Source organism: Triticum aestivum, chromosome 4A (genome assembly GCF_018294505.1).
Source record: "Triticum aestivum cultivar Chinese Spring chromosome 4A, IWGSC CS RefSeq v2.1, whole genome shotgun sequence".
Classification (NCBI taxonomy): domain Eukaryota; kingdom Viridiplantae; phylum Streptophyta; class Magnoliopsida; order Poales; family Poaceae; genus Triticum; species Triticum aestivum.
The window spans coordinates 705,304,204-705,314,394 of NC_057803.1; positions in this window are offsets into that span (position 1 = coordinate 705,304,204).

Here is a 10,191-nt window from a genome sequence, read left to right on the forward strand (position 1 = left end):
TAATAAAGTAAAATAAATAAAATTTAATAAAATAAATAAAAATAGCAACAGTAAGTAGAAACAAAATAAAATAAATAAAGCAAAAAAAAAGTGCCACCTCCTGGGCCAGCATGGCCTGAATACGACTAGAAACACAATCATGGGCCAGGATTCAGGCCCGCAGCAGGACCAGTAGGCCCATAGGCACACACTAACAGGTTAGGCCCGAAATCCTACAATTGAGAGGAGCTCGAGAGGGTGGGCGCATCAGCGCTTATAAACCACTCTCGAGCTCTCTCAACTGGCGAGGTGGGACTAAACTTTCGCCGCGACGCGGGCAGCACAGGGCCTTTGGTCCCAGTTGGTGGCACCAACCGGGACTAAAGGGTAGCATTGGTCCGGTTCGTCGCACCAACCGGGACCAATGCACCCCCCCTTAGTCCCGGTTGGTGCCACCAAACGGGACCAGAGGCCTCTGCTTTCCGCCCTTTGGGCTGCTGAAAAGAGACCTTTGGTCCCGGTTGGTGGCACCAACCGGGACTAAAGGGGGGCATCGGTCCCGGTTGGTGCCACGAACCAGGACCAATGCTCTGGCTATATAAGCAAGACTTAGCAGTTTCGGAAAAATCCATCACTTTATTCTCCGCCCCAACGCCTCCTACTCCTAGTCGCCATCGCCGCTGAGCCCTGCCATGACGCCGTCAGGCTGGTCCACCTCGCTGTTGCCGCCATTGCCGCCGTCGTCAGGTTGCTCAACTTCACTGCCCTAAGTCTTGGAGAGGATGTTTAGCCCTTTGAGCCGTCGGACAACCCTGTCCTGGTGCCGCTTCAGCTTCGCAAGTTGAGCTACCTCCACTGCCTCGCACTTGGACTGCTCAATGCCAATCTGGGGCGCCTTGGCATTCTTCTGAGCCGGCGAGCGTCCGTCTCCGTGATCGTAACACTACAAAAAAATACACTTCCGTGATGATACGTGTTTGTCATAGTAGGTCGCGTTTTTTGTCATGCATGTATATCCATGAAAAATTTATGACAGAATCAAGATAGTCATACCTGTGTTGTCGTAGAAGTGTTCCATGACATTACCAAAATTATCATCACGGAAGTGTCCACTTCCATGACGATAAATCGCGCGTCACAGAAGTGCTTTCGTTAAGGATGACCGACACGTGGCATCCACCGTAACGGAACGCCGTTAAGCTATCGGGTCGGGTTTTGGATCCGATAACCCGTTAATAGCCCCGACCAATGGGGATTTTCCTCGTGTAAAATCATCATTTGCTGGAGGAAACACGCGTCGGCTCACCGTTGGGACAGATGTCATCCGCTCATTGGACCGAAGGCGCCTATGATACGGCGACACGTGGCACGGCCCAATAGAGGCCCATTCATGTGAAAAGGCCGGCCCGTTTGACTTGGTCAAAAGGTGGCGAGCCGGCCCACGGAAAGCCTGTTAACGGCCTATTCACGTATAGCCCATTTACAGCCCGCTAACCTAGGGCCCGTTACGCCCTATCCAAATTAGGCCAAGTAGCGTCATCTGGGCTGTCCAATATGATTCAGCCCGTTTTAACTTCCGGCCATGTGTGGCCCATGACTTCTTTCGGCCCATATGAGGACCTTTATAACTCTTGGCCCATTAACGGCCCGTGGTGAAACTGGCCCGTAATGAACAGTGTATCACTTTATACCCATTAAAGGCCAGTTATTCCATTGGGTCGTTTCCAGCCCAAGTTATCTTTCAGCCTTCTCAGGGCCCATTGATTCTTGGTCTCACTTGCAGCATTCGGTTACATACGGCCCGTTACTGTCATTTTCTGCTTGTGGGCCAAATTCAACCCGTCGTTACAGTCGGCCTGTTTGCAGACCGTTAATACGTTGGGCCGTTTTCATGTCAAAAAAACCGTTGGGCTGTTTTCGTAGAGTTATCAAATACGGCCTATTAACGACCCGTTATGGTACACGAATAGTACGACCCATGATTGGCGAAATGATGATACGCCCCGTAGAAGGCCCATGGATCCTACGAACCGTATGAGGCCCATGGATAGTACGGCCCGTAGAAGGCCCATGGATCGTACGGCCCATAGAAGGACCATGGACCCTACGGCCCGTAGAAGGCCCATTGATTCCTAAGGCCCGTATAGAAGGCCGATGGATCCTACGGCCCATATAGAAGGCTAATGGTCCTACGGCCGAACGAAGGCCCATGGATCATACGGCTTGCAGGAGGCCCATGGTTACAACAGTCTGTGTGTTTCCATGATTATTTTGGCCTAGTTACCAAAAATAGGCTATTGTGGCCACTAGAAAAACACAGAAAAAGAACTAAAGTGACTACAAGCAAACAACTAAACAAGACAATAAGGAAATAAATAATCAAGCAATTAAGGCTAGCCTATTACCGCTATTACACATATTACATCCACTGGGCATCAAAGTTCGCCACCAGTGCAAATATAGGGAACAAAGCAGCATATTACATACACTGGCCGTCAAAATTGGCCATGAGTGCAAATAAACGCGGCAGCAAAATAAGAGCATAACTGAAACAACTTCAGAAGAGCTCAAGAAACGTTATCCTGGGTATCCACCATGCTGGCAATAAGCTTAGCAAGCTGATTCGCTTTGTCCTGTTTGGCGCTAAAATCCTCCAACGCTTGTTGTTGCACCAGAAAGTATGCATCTGAATGCTCCAGGGACTTCCGCAGTCCTTCCGCTTCTTGTTGCAACACAGCTGATCGATGTCTTTCAGCTTGTAGTTGAGACTCAAGAAACCGAACTGGTTCAGACAGTGAGTTTGAATAGCTTGTGCAAGCAGTAGTGGCCAGTAACTCGAACACTAAACCAAGACAGGACTTTGGGGTTGTCTCGCTGTCTTCAAGATAGTCTTCCTTAGCTGTTTTATCAGCTTTGTTGGAGACCAACAAGGATGTGTCACTATCCTGAACCTTATATACATTACTTCCTTTACCATTGCTTAATAAGGCACTCTTCCCCAATATTCTGTCAGCATTCTAAAAGAAGAAACAAGAAGACACATAACAAGTTTAGCATGTACTAATATATGAAACTCATTTCGGTGAACCAGTTCATTAGTAAGGTGGATAGGATTAAACTACCAAGTCTTCTATTGCCAAGTACTAGTACATAATAAAAGCATCAAACAAACATATATCTATGTCCTATGGTCACTGCATTGTCTTGCCAAATCAAAATAGATACACAGTCCAAATCATATCAGCTCAAGACAAAGCAGCAGTGAAAGAATACAAAGCGTGGGAAACTACACGGCACAACAAGATTTCAGAAGGATACAATGGGTCTACATGTACAACAACACTATTGGCTCTGTTGTGATGCTAGTAATGTGCATGATATGAAAGTCAACTGTATACACAATTGAAATTGAAATCAAAAGAGCTATTGATAAGAGCAAACCTGTTAAAGAAACATGCGTGAACATACATGTTGTGCCATCGGAGTTTTGATTGGATCCTTAAATTTAAAAATAAGTTTGTATCAGTAAATACAGTGATACAAGAGGAAATCAATCATAGTTAAAAAAAGGCGCGCCTAAGCGAGCGCTTAAGCGCGCCTAGGCTCTAGGCGTTGGCAAAATGCATTGCGCATAACTATGCTTAATCTGTGAATAACTGCGCATAAGCATGCACTTTGGTCAGTAAAGTGCAAGGCGGTGGTAAAACGCACAATTAACGCCTAGCGCTTTTTTGAACTATGATAGCAATGGAATCTTAAATTAGAACAGTTGTTCTTCAGGTTTAGGCACTTATTCTACATGAACAGAGTACAGTAAGATGAAGAATATAATACTTAAATATAGAAAATAAGCTCATAGACCTTACCACATTCTTGGTTCGGGACCAGTACAGAACAAGGCGTTCCCAGTCATCGTCCAGTAAATGTGTCTCAGGAGAACGTAAGGGAATTTGATGAGTTTCTTTGCCGGTGAAGTACGTTTTCTTCAGGTAATTCCAATACTACCACCAAGCATTCTTGAAGATAGCAGAGGTATTATCACAGGTTACCTCATCCTGAGTTTCCAAATCGGTCATTCTCTATAGAGAAAAATGGGAAAATGTGTTGTATTATAACCATCATGGAGGTAGGATGTATGGGACGAAGCAAAGTAATTGCCATGAATAACATTACTTACATATAACTCCTGGACAAACACCTGCAACTGGCATTTTCCTTCATCTTCAGTATAATATTTCCAAGATGGGAAGATACGCACATATGATTTAACAACATCAAATGCGATAGATGCTAAACTACGACTGGCTGGTTGTGCTTCCTCCACAGGAATAGGCGTACTAATTGGTGGAGTTGGGGTTCGCCGTGATAGTACTAGCCCTTTGGGCACTGGAGCTGCCTTACTAACTGCTCTTGTTTGGGAGCTCAGTGGTGGAGATGGTGTTGTGTCAACAGGAATAGTGTTACTATCGGCTGGGGTTGGGGTTAGATTGGGTGAAGCTGGTTCTTTGTCCATCGCAGTAGGGTACAATCTGGGAGAGTTTGGGTTATGTGTGGTAGGGCTGGTTCTTGTGCCTGTACAACCGGGGTGCTATCTCTACCAAGTGGTAGCACTGTTTTATTTGAAGACCGTGTTTTTATTCCGCTAGATACTGGCATCACCCGCTCCAATTCAAATGGCTGATAAACAGGAAACATAGTTGAATGTACAAACATTGTATGAGAGACAGATGCAATAGATAGTGTGGAAAAAAGAGGGCATGAAATAGTTGATATGTATATTGTTTAACTAAAACGGATAGCATGACATAATTTCACATATATGATGTCTATCGAAACTGGATAGCATAGCATAACATAATTCAAAGATATGATGAATAACTAAACAGGATCGCACGACATAATTCACCTACATGTTATCCAAGTAATCAGGATCGCATCATTTAATTCACATTTGTGATTTATATGCTAAACAGAGGGCATTCGATATGATGTCTGAACTAAGAATATGGTGTTGAATATTGTGTATATGATGTCTAAACTATGCAATGCAAGACACCATATGCAGGATATGAGCAGTATAACCGTGCAAAGTTAGAGCATACTCCTCAGTAGGGGAATAGGAATGGTCATCTGTCTCTGAATCCATCTCGGAGGAGCTATCGGGACCCAACAAGAGATCTGCTTCGACAGGTAGCACTGTCTGCTCTGAAGGCCTTGTTTTCACTCCAGATTTTCCATCTCCCACCCAAATGGCCAATTCACAGAAGAGTAGTTTAATGTACAAACATTGTCGACAAATGCAAATGTAATGAAGAAAAGTATGGGCAAGATATCATTCAAATATATGATGCCTGGTTAAACAGGATAGCATTGCATATTTCACATATATTATGGCTGGCTAAAAGACATGAGACTGCATAATTCCCATATATGATGTAGAAACTAAACAGGTGGCATTACAGAACATGTCTAAACTAAGCAGATGACATATATGATGTCAAAAGTAGGCACTGCAAGGCAACATATGCATGATATGACTAACATCATCATTCCATGGTAGAGCAAACGCCTTGGGGGGTAAATAGAAGTGGTCAGTGGCGTCTGAGTCCGCCTCACAACAGATATCTTCCTCTGGATTACAATCTGGAGAGGGGTGGGGAGGGTTTGCCATTGAACCCACCATGGAGCGATGTGTGCATGACATTGTATTGCCACACAAAACTCTTCTCTCTTTCTCTACATGTTCAGCATGACTGTGTACAATATCTGACATGCATACGAAAAAATATGGTGAGATTATGTAAGGAGAGCATGCAGAAATTTAGAGTGATGGTAACAACCAGTGGATGGATCCATAAATAATGATAGTAGGCTCATGATTGCTTTAAATTAAAAAAAGACAGATGATGATTGCTTTACTATTTTTTCCCACCCAAGATGAACAACATAGGCATACCCTAGGTGAACCAGATATTAGACAGACATACTATTCATTGTTGCCTCAATATGTGCCCCACAACTAATTTAGAACTCAAGTTTGAACATTAATTTGGACCATAGTTGGGAGTCCAAGAGCTGAACAGGACGATAAAGTAGCAGGTAAGTTTAAGCAATGCATAACATAAGCAGAAACAAAAGAGTGCAACCTCTCTTGTGGACCCGTGTACTCCTTAGGTTCATCTGCTGAGTCGATGATGGTGATGCCGTTGGGGTGGGTGCCGGCAGCAGGGAAGGAGATCTGAGGCGGCGAAAGATGGTCAGGAGTCGTGATGTCTGGTTTGGTGGATGCTTCTGTCGATGGAGCATCTCAGGTAAGGTGGACGACGTCGCGGCAGGAGCAGGACAAACCACACAAAGTTCCCTTCGACACGTACCTGTAACTGAAGTAATTCTGTAAGGGCTCATTTGGCTTGCATGATTCTTAAAACGCAGGGATAGGAAAAACACCGGAATAGGATAGGAAATGCACATGGTGAACAGAGGATTTGTAAACACAAGATTTCTGTCAACTTGGGTGTTTGGTTTACAGGAATTGGAAGAGCAGAGGAATGCATAGAAACATGGCCAAAATAAAGAGAAACCATATGAAAGCGTGTACAGTTAGAATGTTATTCTGGCACTAATGCACTTGGTCTTGTTTTGATGCATAGGATTTTGAAAAGTAGGTTCAGGTGGATGTTTTGCTTCATTCCTTTCAACAAAATGCATGAATAATTGAATAGTAGAGTGCCATTGAAAAATTCCCTATTGCTATGTTTTTCCGTTGAACCGAAATAGCCCTAATGGATCGACGTGAATGTATAGTAATAAGTGATGCAACAAGTGTACAACCTCTTTGCCGTAGCCGTGTCGACCTCAGCATCATTGGGTTGGTCGCTGAAGCAGTTGAGGCAGAGGTGGCTGTCGCAGGTGTGGAGGAAGATCTGATGAATCTGTATACGGCGTCTAGGGCACTGCTCTGTTGTGATGGATCGTTCTGTTGTTGGAGCAGCTCCGGTGAGCCGTAAGACGTCAAGGCTGAAGCAGCACAAGACAGACATCGTCAATCTCAAGTGGGATTCTAATAGCATCTCCAATAGATGATGTAAAATGGATGTAAAATTAACATCACCAAAAACCACCTGACTACAACAGATGAGGTAAAAACTGTTAAATCTGAACTTGACATGTAGTTTAGGGAGGGCCTGCAGTTCATCTTCAACCTGCACCCCCCTGAGCCGCCAGCCACCACCGGCCAAACCACCGGCCCCAGCGCCGCCTCGCCGCCCAGAAACAACTCGCCACCGCCGCCCCGGCCAGCCCTCTAGCCCCCCCGCCCCCCACCCTGAACCCTAAGATAGATAGTGGGGTACCTCTCCGGTGAGCCCCTGTCCCCGCTGCGGGTGGTTCTTCCTTAAGTCCGGCGATCCCCCAACCCCCCAACCCCTAAAAATCGACTGACCCAAAAGTCGATTTAGTGGACTGAAGTGTGGCTTAATCGGAGCAGAGCAGCAGCACGAGCGAGGGGGAGAGCTCCAGCAGCAGCTGGGCGAGCGAGCCATCGAGCGAGAGCCAGACTAGCAGCAGCAGCGTGAGCGAGCGAGCAAGAGCCGGAGCAGCAGCAGCAGCCCCTGCTGGTATGGACGCCGCCGCCGAAGGGGCCTCGCACTGGGGTAGAACCGCCATGGAGATGGCTCCCACGGCGCCGGCTTCAAGGTAGCCGCTCCATGGGGTGCGGGATGGAGCACCGTCGGCGCCGAGTGGTTGAGTTAAGGAGAAGGTGCGATGCGATGAGTGTACAACCTCTTTGGTGGCGCCGAGTAGGCCTCGGCTTCGTCCGAGGAGTCGGTGAGGATGCTGCGGTTCCGGTGGAGCAGGTTATGGCGGCGCTGTGGGGATGGAGCAGCCGCGATAGATGAGGCGATCGTCGGAGCAGCTCCTTGGAGGTGGAGGACGGGGCGGCTGAACCGGCCGGACGGTGAGATGGACGACGGATCCTCATCCGGGGAGTTGGACGAGGGACGTCGAGCTGTTGCGATGGACGATGTTGTCGGGGAATAGGCTCCGGCTGGGCAGCGGTGACGTGGCGGACGGAGAAGTGGGGTTTCGCGTCTGGAGCGGAGAGGTTATGGCGGCCTGGGATTTCGAATGGCAAAAAGGGGGCGATGGGAGGGGGTGAAGCATGACTTAGGGACGCGCTTGTCCAAAATGTAGGGTGTGTTACAAAAGTACCCCCCACCGATTTGAACTAGCGGCCCTTTTGGCTCACGGTTAGAAGGGGGATTTCACGTGTCGGGATTTGGCAGCTGGAGGGATTTTTCGCGCGCGTTGCAATTTCGGGATAGCAAGGCGCGGGTTGTGAAGGCGCCAGTTTTGGGAGCACGATATCTAAATTTTCGGGATATAACAAGACGCGGGTTGAATTTTAGGGACAAGCCTAATGTGTAGTGATATTGTACTTGTACGTACCAAATCAATTCACACTTCCCTCAACCAAAAAGAAAATGAAAAAAATAAAACTATTCACACCACACAAAGAGAGAGTCTTGCCCCGTTTTACTATACAAATGCTATTCAAAGCTAATCCCTCCTTCCATCTATATAGGGCCTAATGTGTTTTTTGATGCTAACTTTGACCAAATATTAGAGCAATGATATATGACATGCAACTTACACAAAGCACTCCGTTAACTTCGTCTGTGAAAGGTTCTTTCAATGATATAATTTTCACATTGTGCATGTCATGTACTATTAATCTTTTCAATAGTCAAAGGCGGTCTTAAAAATCTCATTACGCCCTATATAGATGGAAGGAGGGAGTATGAATCCATGTTATGTCTGATTAATTTTTTTCGCTTGCCGTATAATGTATGTAACCTACTCATACCAACATTTTAGTTCATTCCAAATGTCTATACTACCGCTGCAATTCGAACTAAATTTGAATTCGTTTCTCTATTTCAATAAGAATCTACAATCATGATTGTTGCCAACTTCAACGATCATTCGTATATTACCTTAATAACACACCACATGATTACTATAGAGATAGATATGAACTATGTGTACTACATGAACTCGAATTCTATTTTTTGAATACACTTGATGTTGATTCCAAATAATAGTACATTGGATGCACTAACTATATATTCATAATCTGATCCATGTTCCATACGTACACCGTGTTTACCACACAAAGTATAGTGCCCCGCCCCCTACATTATGACAAGTATTTAGACCTGAGTTGCAAAAGCCACACATTAGCCCAAATTATAATCAATGTTCTACATTATGATATCTTCTTCAAGTATCCGTATCCACCTTTTTATAATGAATTATAATCTTTGTTCGTCTTTTACACCTTCACGATCCTCTTCTATTTGTAGCTACCTAGCGCTAACTTTCTATCGTACATGCACACGCCCGCCCCCCTCACACACCCTTAGCGTCCCCTCCATCACGCACGTTCATTATTTCTCTTCAGGTCGTCCACCAGCGGTGTGTAGGCCCCCGGCTCCTTCTTTCTGGAACACACCGGTCGATATACCTCTCTAGCTAAGTGTGCCTACAACAAACACATATATACTTCCCCTCTTCTCTTCTCACCGTCCATGCCCCCATATGTCCAATACGATTCCACGTAGGTGCACACTCCCGCCCCTCTTTTCATTAATCACATGCTCGCACACTCCTCCCCCCTCGACATGGTAGGCCTCTCGCACCACCTCCTAGCCACACCCTCTCCCCCTGTCTGCCTCTCTGGACCTTATTTGCTTCTAACACATGCAGGCGTGTATATGAACTGATCTCCCTACATATAGCCAGGTCGACTATAATTCGTTTTCACCAAGCACCGATACACTTACCTCGCTAGTTATGTGTCTCCTTTTCCCAGACACACAACAGCTGATCTTCCTATGTAGTTACGCATGCTTACCACAACCATATCTTCTCCCTCATCATCCTTGAATACCTCCCGACCCGTCTCTCACACGCACGTGCATAGACAGACAGACATCCCCCGCCCTCTCTTATTGATATTGCACTCATACCCTCCGTTTGTCTAGTAGGCCTCTCCCACCATTTGTGAGACGCCACTCCACCACCAACCCTCCGACGCTATACCTTTGTCTTTTTCCCAACCTTATTCCTCTGCTACGAATATACATGGATGTCGATCGATCTCCCTCAATACATAGCTACGTCTCTCTCCTTCCCCACACATATACTAGT